This window comes from Anoplopoma fimbria, chromosome 4 (assembly GCF_027596085.1).
Source record: "Anoplopoma fimbria isolate UVic2021 breed Golden Eagle Sablefish chromosome 4, Afim_UVic_2022, whole genome shotgun sequence".
NCBI lineage: Eukaryota > Metazoa > Chordata > Actinopteri > Perciformes > Anoplopomatidae > Anoplopoma > Anoplopoma fimbria.
Genome location: NC_072452.1, coordinates 16790750 through 16803158, shown reverse-complemented (window position 1 = coordinate 16803158; position 12409 = coordinate 16790750). Strand labels below are relative to the sequence as shown.

The 12409-nt window shown below is 39.6% G+C and overlaps 1 long non-coding RNA gene across 1 annotated transcript; it reads left to right on the top strand.

Annotated features, from left to right (window-relative positions):
* The first annotated feature begins 11040 nt into the window (after positions 1-11040).
* Positions 11041-11793, top strand: LOC129089708 (uncharacterized). Its single transcript, XR_008531165.1, has 3 exons — positions 11041-11103; positions 11418-11539; positions 11772-11793. It is a non-coding gene; the product is annotated as an uncharacterized LOC129089708 (long non-coding RNA).
* Positions 11794-12409: the final 616 nt, after the last annotated feature.

Genomic DNA, 12409 nt, shown 5'->3' with positions numbered 1-12409 from the left:
CAATATACTGTTTGACCACATTGAGGTAGCATGGAGCCATAAAACAGACATCCCTACCTTTCACCCTGCTGACAGGATATTATGGGTGTCAAAAAGAGGAGATGTTGACATACATCGCTTGTTTGAATTGTTGAGACTCAAAGGAAAGCCGACTTATGGACTTTCTTTACCTTCAGGTCTGTACAGCTGAGAACAAGGCAGTCATGATGGCCATCATATGTCACACACAAAAGCCAATTAGGTTTGTTTGAGCAGTTATCAATTGAAGGTAATTGTAAAGCACAAGATTAGAGGAAGATGATTACTTTGACTGTTTGCTGACCTGACATATAGAAAACAAACAAAACACACACACACACACACACACACACACACACACACACACACACACACACACACACACACACACACACACACACACACACACACACACACACACACACCTGTTGTCTCAGTGATAACCTTGAAAAAACTGAACCTAAATCGTATCCAGCATTTGCAGAAGCAATCTTTGCAGATGTTGATTTCTGTTTTGATGCCAAATCATGTCATCTTCAGCTTTTAGCTGCCGGGACCATTAACAAGTCAATAAGTCAATAATAGTCAATAAGAATCAGTTCTCAGAAGCATCTGTGTTGAAGGAATAAAAAACAAATGAAGCTTACACAGCATCCCCAAATGTAAAGCTTGTTATGTGTAATAAGACAAGCCATTTTGATAATGCTACAGTTGGTAAATGTGTGTCATCAACATCTACAAAAACAAGGGTGTGCGTCAAGTATTTCCCAACATCCTGCAGCAGTATTACTTTAAACTTTAAGCCCAGTTATGATAACTATTACATTAAAACCCTAACTGAGCCACTGGACCCTCTGACACCACAAACTAGGTACATTCACACTGAACACAAATGACTTAAATGTGTTAATGGGAGGATTTTTAAATTCACATTTGCAAAGGTTTCATGAAGTCTTGACTGTAACGTTATCCAGCTTGTTAGTTATGTTTATTGGTGCCGATTAATGAATAACTCGGGGAACTACAGGCAGCGGGTGTGGAAGTCTTCTTATAGAGAAATGAAGTGACGCTTGCCAGTAGACTCGTGGCTCAGCCAGCTCATGAACTGACATTGGTTGTTACATTTCTCACAAAACAGTTTAAACTTCGGATTTGAAGGAAATGACCACGGTAAGTCTAAGTTATGTGTTTAGCTACATGACGATACGTTGATAATTGTTGTATTACTTCCAGGTGAATGCAAAGTAAAACAATTTTTTATTATTTTTGTCACCTTTCAGCAAAATACCATTTGACTGGCTTTGGAAGGTTTTGTTTGCTGTCATGAACTCCGTCAGAAGCCTGTCTTGTCTAACTCTACTCTGTCTGTGTATGCAGCTTCTCGGCTCAAGTAAGATTCAGACCAATTAAATGATTTTAAAGCACTTGACAATGTTTAAAGTAGTACAAAATGTCACACAGACCAATAGCTGGCTTTTTTCATTGTGGAAAAATTGAGAATAATGGATTGCTATGATGGCGTACGTTATGCTTGTCTGGCTCTATTTTTTGGGTAGGATATCATACATCTTCATGGTTCTCTTTATCAACTTGTGTCTTTTCCACCAACGTGTCGTTGCAGCTTTCTCTGCCAGCACCAGCCTGTGGGGTAAGAAGCTGCTGTTCATAGGTCGTCCGTGTTTGTGGCAGCTACAACCAGAAGCTGTGATACCAGCCCTCCAGGAGCTGAGTGTATGCATGCTTTTACTCCGCACCCATAGTGCAAAGTGGACCGGTTTTGACTACAAAGCACCAGGGAAAGGACAAATAGAGCTGGGACTCGGGGGTACAGGTACTCATCTGTCCGTATGGCTGTTTGGAAAACCATACAGCTTGGAAGGAGATTTGAAATTGAATGAATGGCACACGGTGTGTTTCACCTGGTCTGGCCGAGCTCGCAGGCTGCGGATCTACATCAATGGAACCAGTCATAATGAGACCTCATTGAGCCCCAGCCTACCCGAACAAGTGGCCCCAAACGGCACCCTCACTCTGGGGGTGTCTCATTATACAAAAACCAACGGTGAGGTGCAGCTGGAGACCGGGAAGGATCTGCTCGGTGCGATCGGTCTGTTCAGGATTTGGGCCAGAGAATGGAGCGCTGAGGAGCTGATGGGGAAGAGCTGTGCGGATGGAGACGTGGTGAGGTGGGACCTGCGTCAGTGGAAACAAAACAATCAAAACTGTTATCCTGAGCCTTTCGACAACCTACGCTGTGGTAAATATCCGTTTGCATTTCATGGTCATGCAGTTTGAGCTGTCTAGATTTTTAAAAGTGAATTACTCCAAGGGGTTTCTCACCTATTCACACTGCTAGGCAATCTACTGCAGGTGAGAGTTAAAAGAGTGGGCAGATAATACACTCAGCTGTTCAGTAACTACAGTTTGAGGTCAAAGACAAGGTAAATCATACACCAGTTCAACAGTAACTGGTTCATTAACCTGTGCATAGGTCTAAAGCTTTCCTTTTGAAATATTCCATATTTTAAAGCAGCCATTTCATTGTTATTTTCTAGCATGGTCACTCTACAAAATCAACATGTGGACGCTCACGGTTCGCTCTACACAGCGTGGAAATTGTTCAGTGTCACTGGAGGAAGTCACAAGAAACTGGGTTTGAAGAACATTTGATTATGCAAATAGCATTGGGCAGCAAATTACTTTGAACAAACAAATCAGATTTAAAATAACTCATCTTTGTCGTCATCTCTTATCAGTTGGAGAGCATATTCCCTCAAAACATGTCAGTCCATCACATCCTTGTGTCATCCCCAAGGTAATGCAGCTTTTATTAGTAAAACACTCCTCTCAGCTGGCAGTGATGGTCAAAAACTTCAGAAAAGGTAGCAATACTGCTTTATAAAGATTTATATATATATTTATATAATTTTAGTGCTTATACCTGTAAATGGGTTCAAATACTTTCCATCACTGCCAGCTGGTTTGCGTGTGTGTCTGTGTATGTGTCTGTGTGTGTGTGTGTGTGTGTGTGTGTGTGTGTGTGTGTGTGTGTGTGTGTGTGTGTGTGTGTGTGTGTGTGTGTGTGTGTGTGTGTGTGTGTGTGTGTGTGTGTGTGTGTGTGTATATTGGCCATTAATGACAATGGTCATGATACGTCCAAATATAAACTGCAATCCTGGACAACAATTCTGTCTGTAATTTCTGTTATCTGTGTTCCCATACAGCCGTAACTGCTCTGTGGTTAAGTCTAGTGCTCTACCTGCACAACAATCTCAGGTACACCACTATTAAGTCCTCAGTTTGATTTTCCACAGAAGGAAACAGCAATATCCTCAAAGAACAGCTGATCAGAGAACAGGCCTTTTTTCTTTATTGAGACAATGTCTTTTTCCGAGGAAATGAATGACGTATGTGAGCCTTGAGCTGAGTTCAGAGGAAAAGGTGGCTGTAATTTTATTAAGGACAATCAGTTGTGTGTAAGTAATTACAAACCTTTAATAAGGACGTGAAACTGTGTTTTCAGGGATCAAGAGCATTGTCAAACTCCACCTGTGACCAGTGGTGAGACGAATTCAAGACATGAAAATATTTATAATCATTACAGTATATATGAGGGCTGCATGGCAAAAGATGAATGAAAGAATTCTCCAAACTGCATATTTAACCCATGTCAATGTGATAAATCTCAAGTTTCAGGTGTGAATTCCACGTGAATGTGGATCCTGCTGCTAACGTAAAATGGGTTCAGGCAAACATTGCCTCGTTGCTGAGTTCAAACTTCTCTTTCGACTTCTTCAACCTGACAGCAGACCCCAATAGCATCAGCATAATCCCTGTTGGTACGTACAGCACACTATAGTCCTCTCATATGTAAACTACTGCATCTGTCAAACATTAACCAAACACAGATTATATGACCATTGTCTTCATAAAGGATGTATTTTCAGCCATATTTACCTACATAATTGTATGATATTTGTTTAGTTTTTCCTTTCTATAGACACAAAGCAGACTTTGGGGCAATCAGGAAATGTTCACTTCATGCGTCACACGTTAACAAATCCATTAAAGTGATTAAATTGACCATGCACTTTCATTAAGATTGAAAGTGGCTGTATTAAAAAGATGCTGCATAGATATAGACTCGTGAAAAAAAAGGTTATTGCACACATTCACAAATACATTAAAGCAATTGACATCATCAATGTGTTTCAAAAAATACAACTACTCATTATAATACATTTACATTTACATAATTTGATTTCTGTCAGACTTCATGCTATTTTTAAGTTGTTCTTTAAATTATGTATTTTGTCTCTTTCAGAGATACCCCCTGCAGTGTCACAACCACTGCCAACTGACAGCACTGGTGCACTTACACCAGGTGAGCATGCAAGAATAAAACAATGTCCATGAGTGTTTTTGGTGCTTTGCAGCGACATGGAATTACAGTGTGATAGTCATTTCGTTTTTTTATACAGGTGCAAGACAATCACTCTGTGCTGTAATATTTTCTTTTCATGTAATTTAATTGATAGAAACAGATCCAACTCTAAGTATGCCAGCTCGACCCGCTAACATGTCAACGACAGGAGATCCTCTAGATCTCAACGAGACTGCAGGTCGGTTTATTTAACAACTCAGATGAATCGTGTTCGTCCATCTTCTTCATTTTTGTTTTTTCTTCAGTTCAGAGCTTAACTGACTGACAAGAGAAAAAGGTTTTTGGTGGCAGCATAAAAACATAAAAGCATGAACGGTATACAATAAAAACACAATTAGACATTTTAAAAGATCAACAGTGCTGGTAATGAACAAAAAAGAGAAAACAATTATATGATAAAAGCAAGAAACAATAAGAATGTTGAGAAGATAAAGTGATAGGCTGTGTGGAGAACAAAGAGGTGGTCTATTTTCATTAGTAAAAGAGTTATTTTTGCAAGTGAGATGGAGGAACACATTAACTTATTTATGGAACCTGAATACTTTTCCAGAGAAAAGACAAAGGGTCTGGATTTGCTTTGATGGATCACAAATGATTTTCCTCGCTGACGTGATTGATTCCAGTTTCACTCATTCAAATTCTCATTCCAACAAATCGTTAGATCTGATTCTGTGATGGATCAGTAAAATAACACCATCAGCTCTCTGTCAATATATTCAACCTAAGCAGAATTTACAGACTTGTGTGCACATCGAAGCTTCTTGTCAGGTATATTGGTACCTCATTAATTTATACTTTATACGGCTGTGGCGTAGTGGAGAGCAAGGTAGTTCTCCAATCAGAGAGTCGGTGGTTCGATACCCGGCTTCGGCAGTCGATGTGTCCTTGGGCAAGACACTTAACCCCAAGTTGCTCCCGAAGGCTTGCCATCAGGGTGGACTGGATGTTGAATGAATGTTAGTTAGAGTCTGATGGTGGCACCTTGCATGGTAGCCTGTCATCAGTGGGTGAATGATATGTAATATACTACTGATTGTAAGTCGCTTTGGATAAAAGCGTCTGCTAAATGACTGTAATGTGATGTAATGTATACTTTAGTTACTCACAACCTGTACAGTACAGTCATTGATGTAGAGAATAAGCAGTAGTGGGGGCAGGACAAAAAGTCAAATTCTGCTTAGAAAAAACAACATGTGTTTGTTCGTCTGTATAATGTTGACAGAAATACATTCACTGTAGATGCACTGCTGTTTCATCTGTTGTCTTTTCTCTCCTGCAGTCGAACCAGACAAATTCTTCAGAGTTAATTTGACTTTAAGTGTGTATGGCAGCCCGACAAAACCAGAGGGTGTTATTGAGAAATGGGTAAGAGATTCACATAACTAAACTTGAAAGCTGTCGAAAAGAAAAATGAGTGTACATTGAATTATTCTCTTTTGGCAAAAGGTGAAAGAACAGCTGGAGGTGAATGGCACCATGATTGTGCTAAATCTCATCACAAAGGAGAACGCTGGCAGGTGGGACCCATTGAGTTAATTTTAATTGTCTGTGTGTGAGGGTTTTATATGTGTGATATAAGAAGTGACAGTTGACCTATTATTCATCACTAATATTTCATAGGAACATGGAGCAGCACAATGGACTGATGGTGAGTTTGCCCTTCATTTAAATAGCAAACAGAAAAAGACAAGATGAAAAGGATATAAATGGCATCATTTTATAGTTTAATTCTCTGAATAATATCTTATAACACTGCAGCTACTGATTTTTACATTAAAACACCTCTCTGGTTTCCTTTCTTTAAGATTTTCCGCGGCCGACAAAAACAGTAGGTGACAAAAAAAAAGAGGACTAATAATAATAAGCTGCATGTTTCGAATGCCACTAACTGTTTGTTTCATCTGCAGATATTACTGCACCTTCCATGTTCAAGAATACAACAAAAACAGTGTGGCAGAAATTCTCACTGTAATTAATACTACCTTGATATCAGGGTATGGAAATGACTCAATTATTATTCAAACTATGGATGTGGCGATCAAACACATAGGTAAGCTTGACTGAAGGTCTGAGACTTGAATCAGAGAAATCTTTCAAATCACCTCTCAAAACGTATCTTTTCAAAAAGGCCTTTTATTAATTTAAGCAAACTATCTTATTTGTTTATGTATCTGCTTTCATTTGACAATAAAGAATAGTCTTGGTTCAACTATGTAAAGCACTTTGTTCTGAAAAGCAGTTGTATTATTATCTAAGCTGGATTTCCTAACACAAGTAAAGACGTGTTCAGTTATGGAATCAGATTTTACATTATTTATATATTCTTTTTCAGTGCCAGCAAACTGTTTAGAAGAAACTACATCAACTATCTATGGACAATACATTTGGCCTGAAGTATTTCCACAAGTTAACCAAGACATTGGATGCAGAAAGCTACAGTCAGAGAGAGGCTTCAGGCTTTGGTAAGACATTTATCCAGGATTTATTATTTGACTGATTGAGTCCATTAAATTGTCAGCAATCATCACGCTGTACAAAATGATTTAATGTATTATTGACTGACATTATACAGCGGCGTGGTATAAATGTCTTTCACGTAGTAATAATAAAGCATATAAAGATTTACAATAGAGACAACGTGTAATAATGTTCAGGGGTTTATTCACACCCGCTTGAGTCATCCGAGCCAACATTGATCTTGCAGGATTATTTTTTTTCAATAGTTATCTATCTTCTTGTACAGACCATGTTTATCTTTGTCGCAACAACCTGTTTCCATAGAGACGCCTCAGCTAGACAAGAAAATTCCCTCAATTACAATGTCCTGCTCCCACCAGTCCTCCCACTCTGCACACAAGCTCTAACCACCACACATGCAATACTGATGGATCCCTGCCAGACTGCAGCTCAGGAAAAAAAATATTCAATTTCCTATAAGGGAATTATTAGTGTAATGAAGGGCTTATTATCTCTGACAAATGTGATATAAATATTAATCAAGGGACAATATGGGTAATCAGTTTTATGGTCTCTTAGCGAAACCGTTGACGCTTTTAAGAGCAAAGGTGCTGACAGGTGCTTTTCATTTTTTTATAACCCTTTATAACAGTTAAGTTTAATTATACCAATCATTAAATTAAACCAGAAAGAATATATAATGTCTTCTGCCTCTGTTGTTCCTATCTCCTCTGATTCTCTTCAGTAAGTTAGACATTGAAACTGACACGACCAGCTGGGCTAAACCTGATATGAAAAATTGTAAAGTGCTTGTGACCATATCAGACCTTGACAATATCACCGTCACCATTGGTAAGAGTAATGTTATTTTAAAAATATACTTTGAAATAAAATATTTCCCTATCTTGTTTATTCTGTATCCTTCCATCTAAATGAAACCACAAATGGATAACCTGCCAAAAACACAAGAAAAAACATTAATGACATTGTGGATTTCTAGGTAACGCGGCCGAGGTTGTGGACATGATTCAGGACCTTGTAGATGTTCAGCTAGGCGACAGTGCAGAGCTCTCTTCCTCTGAGCTGGATACAGTTCTGGAGAAGCTCAGGGCAGTGGTTGACATCAGCAGGATCAAACCTGCAGTTGGTGCCAATATCTTCAATATTGTTGCAGTTATCCTGCTTTCCAAAACGTATATCACTCCAGTGGCTAACATGTAAGTGGAAAGGGAAGTGTGTTTCTTGTTCATTTTAGTAAATGTAAAACTGAACATAACTTTTGAACACTTTTGAGATTTTAGAGAAATGCATGTTCCTTCTAAATCCCATATTTTCTATCCTTACTTTCTTTTTTGTCGTTGGGAAAAGTCTCCTTAATCTGACGGACAGAATGGGGGACAATATGGACTTCCAAGATGGATCTATCAGTATAACAGCCCCCTCGATGGCCCTGTCCATGATCAACGTAGATCAAAATAAATACAGTGGCCTCACCTTTGGTGTGTCCTTTGTTCCTTCAAACCTGAATCCAAAGGTGAGACGCTGAAAATGGTTTCACCTGACTGTTTTAAGACAATTTCTGTGACACTAATGTCCTGGAAACAATGTTAAAAAAAAGACTTTGTGGCCTCAAGCAGTTGTGGCAGATAAACCTTTAACGAGAAAGCAAATGATAAGAGTTGGAAGTCCGACACACAGTTTTAAGGTTGACAGGTGATTAGAAGTTCCTTGTTTTTCCACAGATTTTTGTCAACCCCGGCTTTGTGAGTGAACCACTCCCTGACACAGATGCAACAATCTCTTTGCCCTCTGAACTCCACACCTTTTTCCCTCCTGGAGAAAAAAATAAAACTCGTGTCCAGTTTCAGTTCTATGCAACAAATGAACTTTTTCAGGTATTAATTCTTCTCTTGTTACTATTTGCAATTTTGTTATTTTAATTTGATTTTTTCTTGCTTTTTTCTTCCTCATATTCGATTTTCAGATGTTAAAAAAATAATGAAATATTTCCTGCAGACCAAGTAATACTCAGAGTTGTGGCATTTGGAAAACACGCTGATTTGCTGTCTTGCAGAGCTAAACGAGAGATTGACACCACACTCTTGTCTGTGGGAGGAATATGAAGTTACAGACAGGAGTTAGTATGGTTAGCTTAGCATTAATATTAGTAACAGGTGGAAGCGGCTAGCCTGGCTCTGTCCAGAGGTAACAAAACAACGCCTACTATACGTACAAAAACAAACCTTAAAGATTTCAATTTATTGTTTTATGGGGGGGTTATGTTCCAGACTGTTCTTTAGCTTTGCGCAGTGACACCTTATGGTTGCATGGCAACCTGCAGATAATTCTTGTTTTATATTCCTTTATTGATCCCCATGGGGGAAATTCAAGTGTTGCAGCAGCTCAACTACACAGACACAGACAATAAATAAATACACATACTATACAACTACACAGACAATAAATACACATACTATACAACTACACAGACAATGAATACACATACTATACAACTACACAGACAATAAATACACATACTATACAACTACACAGACAATAAATACACATACTATACAACTACACAGACACAGACAATAAATACACATACTATACAACAAAATAAAGATAGAAAGATAGAACAGGAATAAAAATGTACAGTATATCCACAGGGGCGCCTGGTCAGCATGATGACAGACTGTGGTCTCCGCTGTTGTTATACAGTCTGATGGCAGTGGGCACAAATGAGCGTCTGAAGCGCTCAGTCCTGCTCTTTGGTAGAATCAGCCGATGGCTGAAAGAGCTGCCCAGCTGCCACAGTTCCTCATGGAGAGGGTGAGAGGGATTGTCCAGGATGGCTCCGAGTTTGGCCTTCATCCTCCTCTCACCCACTGACTCCAGACTGTCCAGCTCCAGACCCACCACAGAGCTGGCTTTCCTCACCAGCTTGTTGAGTTTGTTGGCATCTCCAGTCCTGATGCCACCACCCCAGCACACCACAGCAAAGAAGAGGGCGCTGGCTACCACAGAGCAGCACTGGTGCAGTTTATTGCACACATTGAAGGACCTCAGCCTCCTCAGGAAGAACAGCCTGCTCTGGCTGCCGGCTCCGCTCCGGTAGCGCAGAAGCTGGTCGCGGGTGTAGGTCAGCATGATTAAAAGTTCCAGTTGTGTGCAGAGAAGGTGGAAAAAACGCTACAACTAAAACGCTGAAGCAGGAACATACAATTACCAAAAAAAAGAAAACAACAACGAATAAAAATAGCAGAAAAAATACAAAAGTAGCAAAGCTGGTAGAGAGCTGCTGCGACAGGCTGCCGACCTCTGGCGCCATTTTAGATGAAATCTAAACTTGATGTGTTGATCTGTGTGCTGTAGAGGATTTTGAACTGAACCAGGCTAGCTGTAGTTTCATATTTACCGTCAAAACTTTAGAGTGGTATCAATCATCTCATTTAACACTCTGAAAAAAAACCGACAAGGCGTAAATGTCAAACCGTTCCTTCAAGAAACAACAATTTAAAAAAGGGGCACAATATTAATACAATTTTCACACTATTTAAAGATTAAAAAAATGTTTTTTTCAAAGGACCCACACACAACCAATGCAACACAGAGCAACTGGACATTGAATTCCTTTATAGTATCTGCCAGCATCAATAACAGCCATATCAGCAACCTGAAGAATCGAGTGGTGGTGACCCTCAGCCATCGAACAGCTAAACAAGTGAGAATGAATTCAGTTTATTAGTAAGAAGAAGAGTTTTTATTTAACTTTAAAACCATCATCACTTTCACGTTTTCTTTATTTTACAGCCAGAAGACAAGGTTCAGTGCATGTTTTGGGACTTCCAGAAAAACGGTGAGTCCATAAGTTTTATCATACTTAGATGATTTACAGTATTTCAGCCACGTGAAACTTTTGCGGAACCAGGGACATCAATAAAGACCCGTTAACGCAGGAAGCTGTCTGTCTACTGATAAGCTGCTATGATCAAATGTGTGTGTGTGTGTGTGTGTGTGTGTGTGTGTGTGTGTGTGTGTGTGTGTGTGTGTGTGTGTGTGTGTGTGTGTGTGTGTCAGGTGGGCAGGGCGGTTGGAACAGCAGAGGTTGTGAAACCCAGAGTATTTCTGCTTATCGGACCAGCTGTCTCTGTGATCACCTCACACATTTCGCTGTGCTGCTGGTGAGTCACTGGTCTGCTTTTTATAAATCAAACCAGCGAACAAAAAACTCCCACAAGCAACAACATACTGTGTGCAATCTGGCCAGTAGCTGACTGCTGGCATATTTTTTCTGCTAATGATGCAGGAAGCTGATGTTAACACCACAATGTGTGAATTATAATTATCTCATTATTTTTTGTAAATAGTTATGAAGGGATGAGTTTAAACAGCTTGCACATCTGCTTCCAATTATGTCTGTTTTGGCGCTACAACTAAAAAAATTAAACGGTAAGCAAACACTATGTAAACATACAGTTTGTGTATTGTGTTTCAGGATGTATCCAGAAAGGACTTGAGTGAAGCTGACAGACAGATTCTGACAGTGATCTCATATCTCGGTTGTGGTTTATCCTCCATCTTTCTGGGCATCACTCTCCTCACCTACCTTGCTTTTGAGTGAGTCTCTCTAAGTGACACCGACACACTTATCACATTGTATCGAGGTTTATATTGTAACGACCATATTTGCTGCAATAACCAGCGAGAATGGACTGAATGGAGAAGTTCCATAAGCTCAATCTTGCTTGATTGCAGATTGTGTATAAATCAAGTTTTGCCTGTTTGCACATGCCTATCATCTGGTGAAATCTCAACTGTTCCCTGTGTCCGTCACTCTGGTACACTTTAGGAAGCTACGTCAAGACTACCCATCTAAGATACTCATGAACCTGTCAGTTGCCCTGCTGGGGTTGAGCATGATCTTCCTTCTGGACTCCTGGCTCTCATCCTTCTCCAACTACGGTCTGTGCATTGCCACTGCTGCAACGCTGCACTATTTCCTGCTGGCTTCTTTTACCTGGATGGGCCTGGAGGCCGTGCAAATGTACCTCGCACTGGTCAAGGTCTTCAACATCTACGTTCCTTCATACATCCTCAAGTTATGTGCTGTGGGATGGGGTAAGACAGAACTTAAAGTGTTTCTCTCTGTAGTCGGAAAAGTCCAGTTGGCTTTGATTGTCTGAGAGGGTTCAGGAGTGGGTTTTTATTTGTTCGGGTAAAGCAGCTGAGGGTTAAGTTGGTAACACTTTATTTTACAAATTCTAATTTTTTTTTTGTAACTTTTCTGAAAGTATCCTGGAGAGTATTATGTAATACATTTTATGTAAAATAGGAATGTCCTTGAATGAATTAGCTCCATTTACACCCAATTAAATATGTGTTCATCGCTCATTTATTATTACAAACTTTATTCACCTTATATGTTGAAATGTTAATTTACCGTAAATCTCATTACTTGGTCTTACACCTTTAGAACAATGTCTTTGT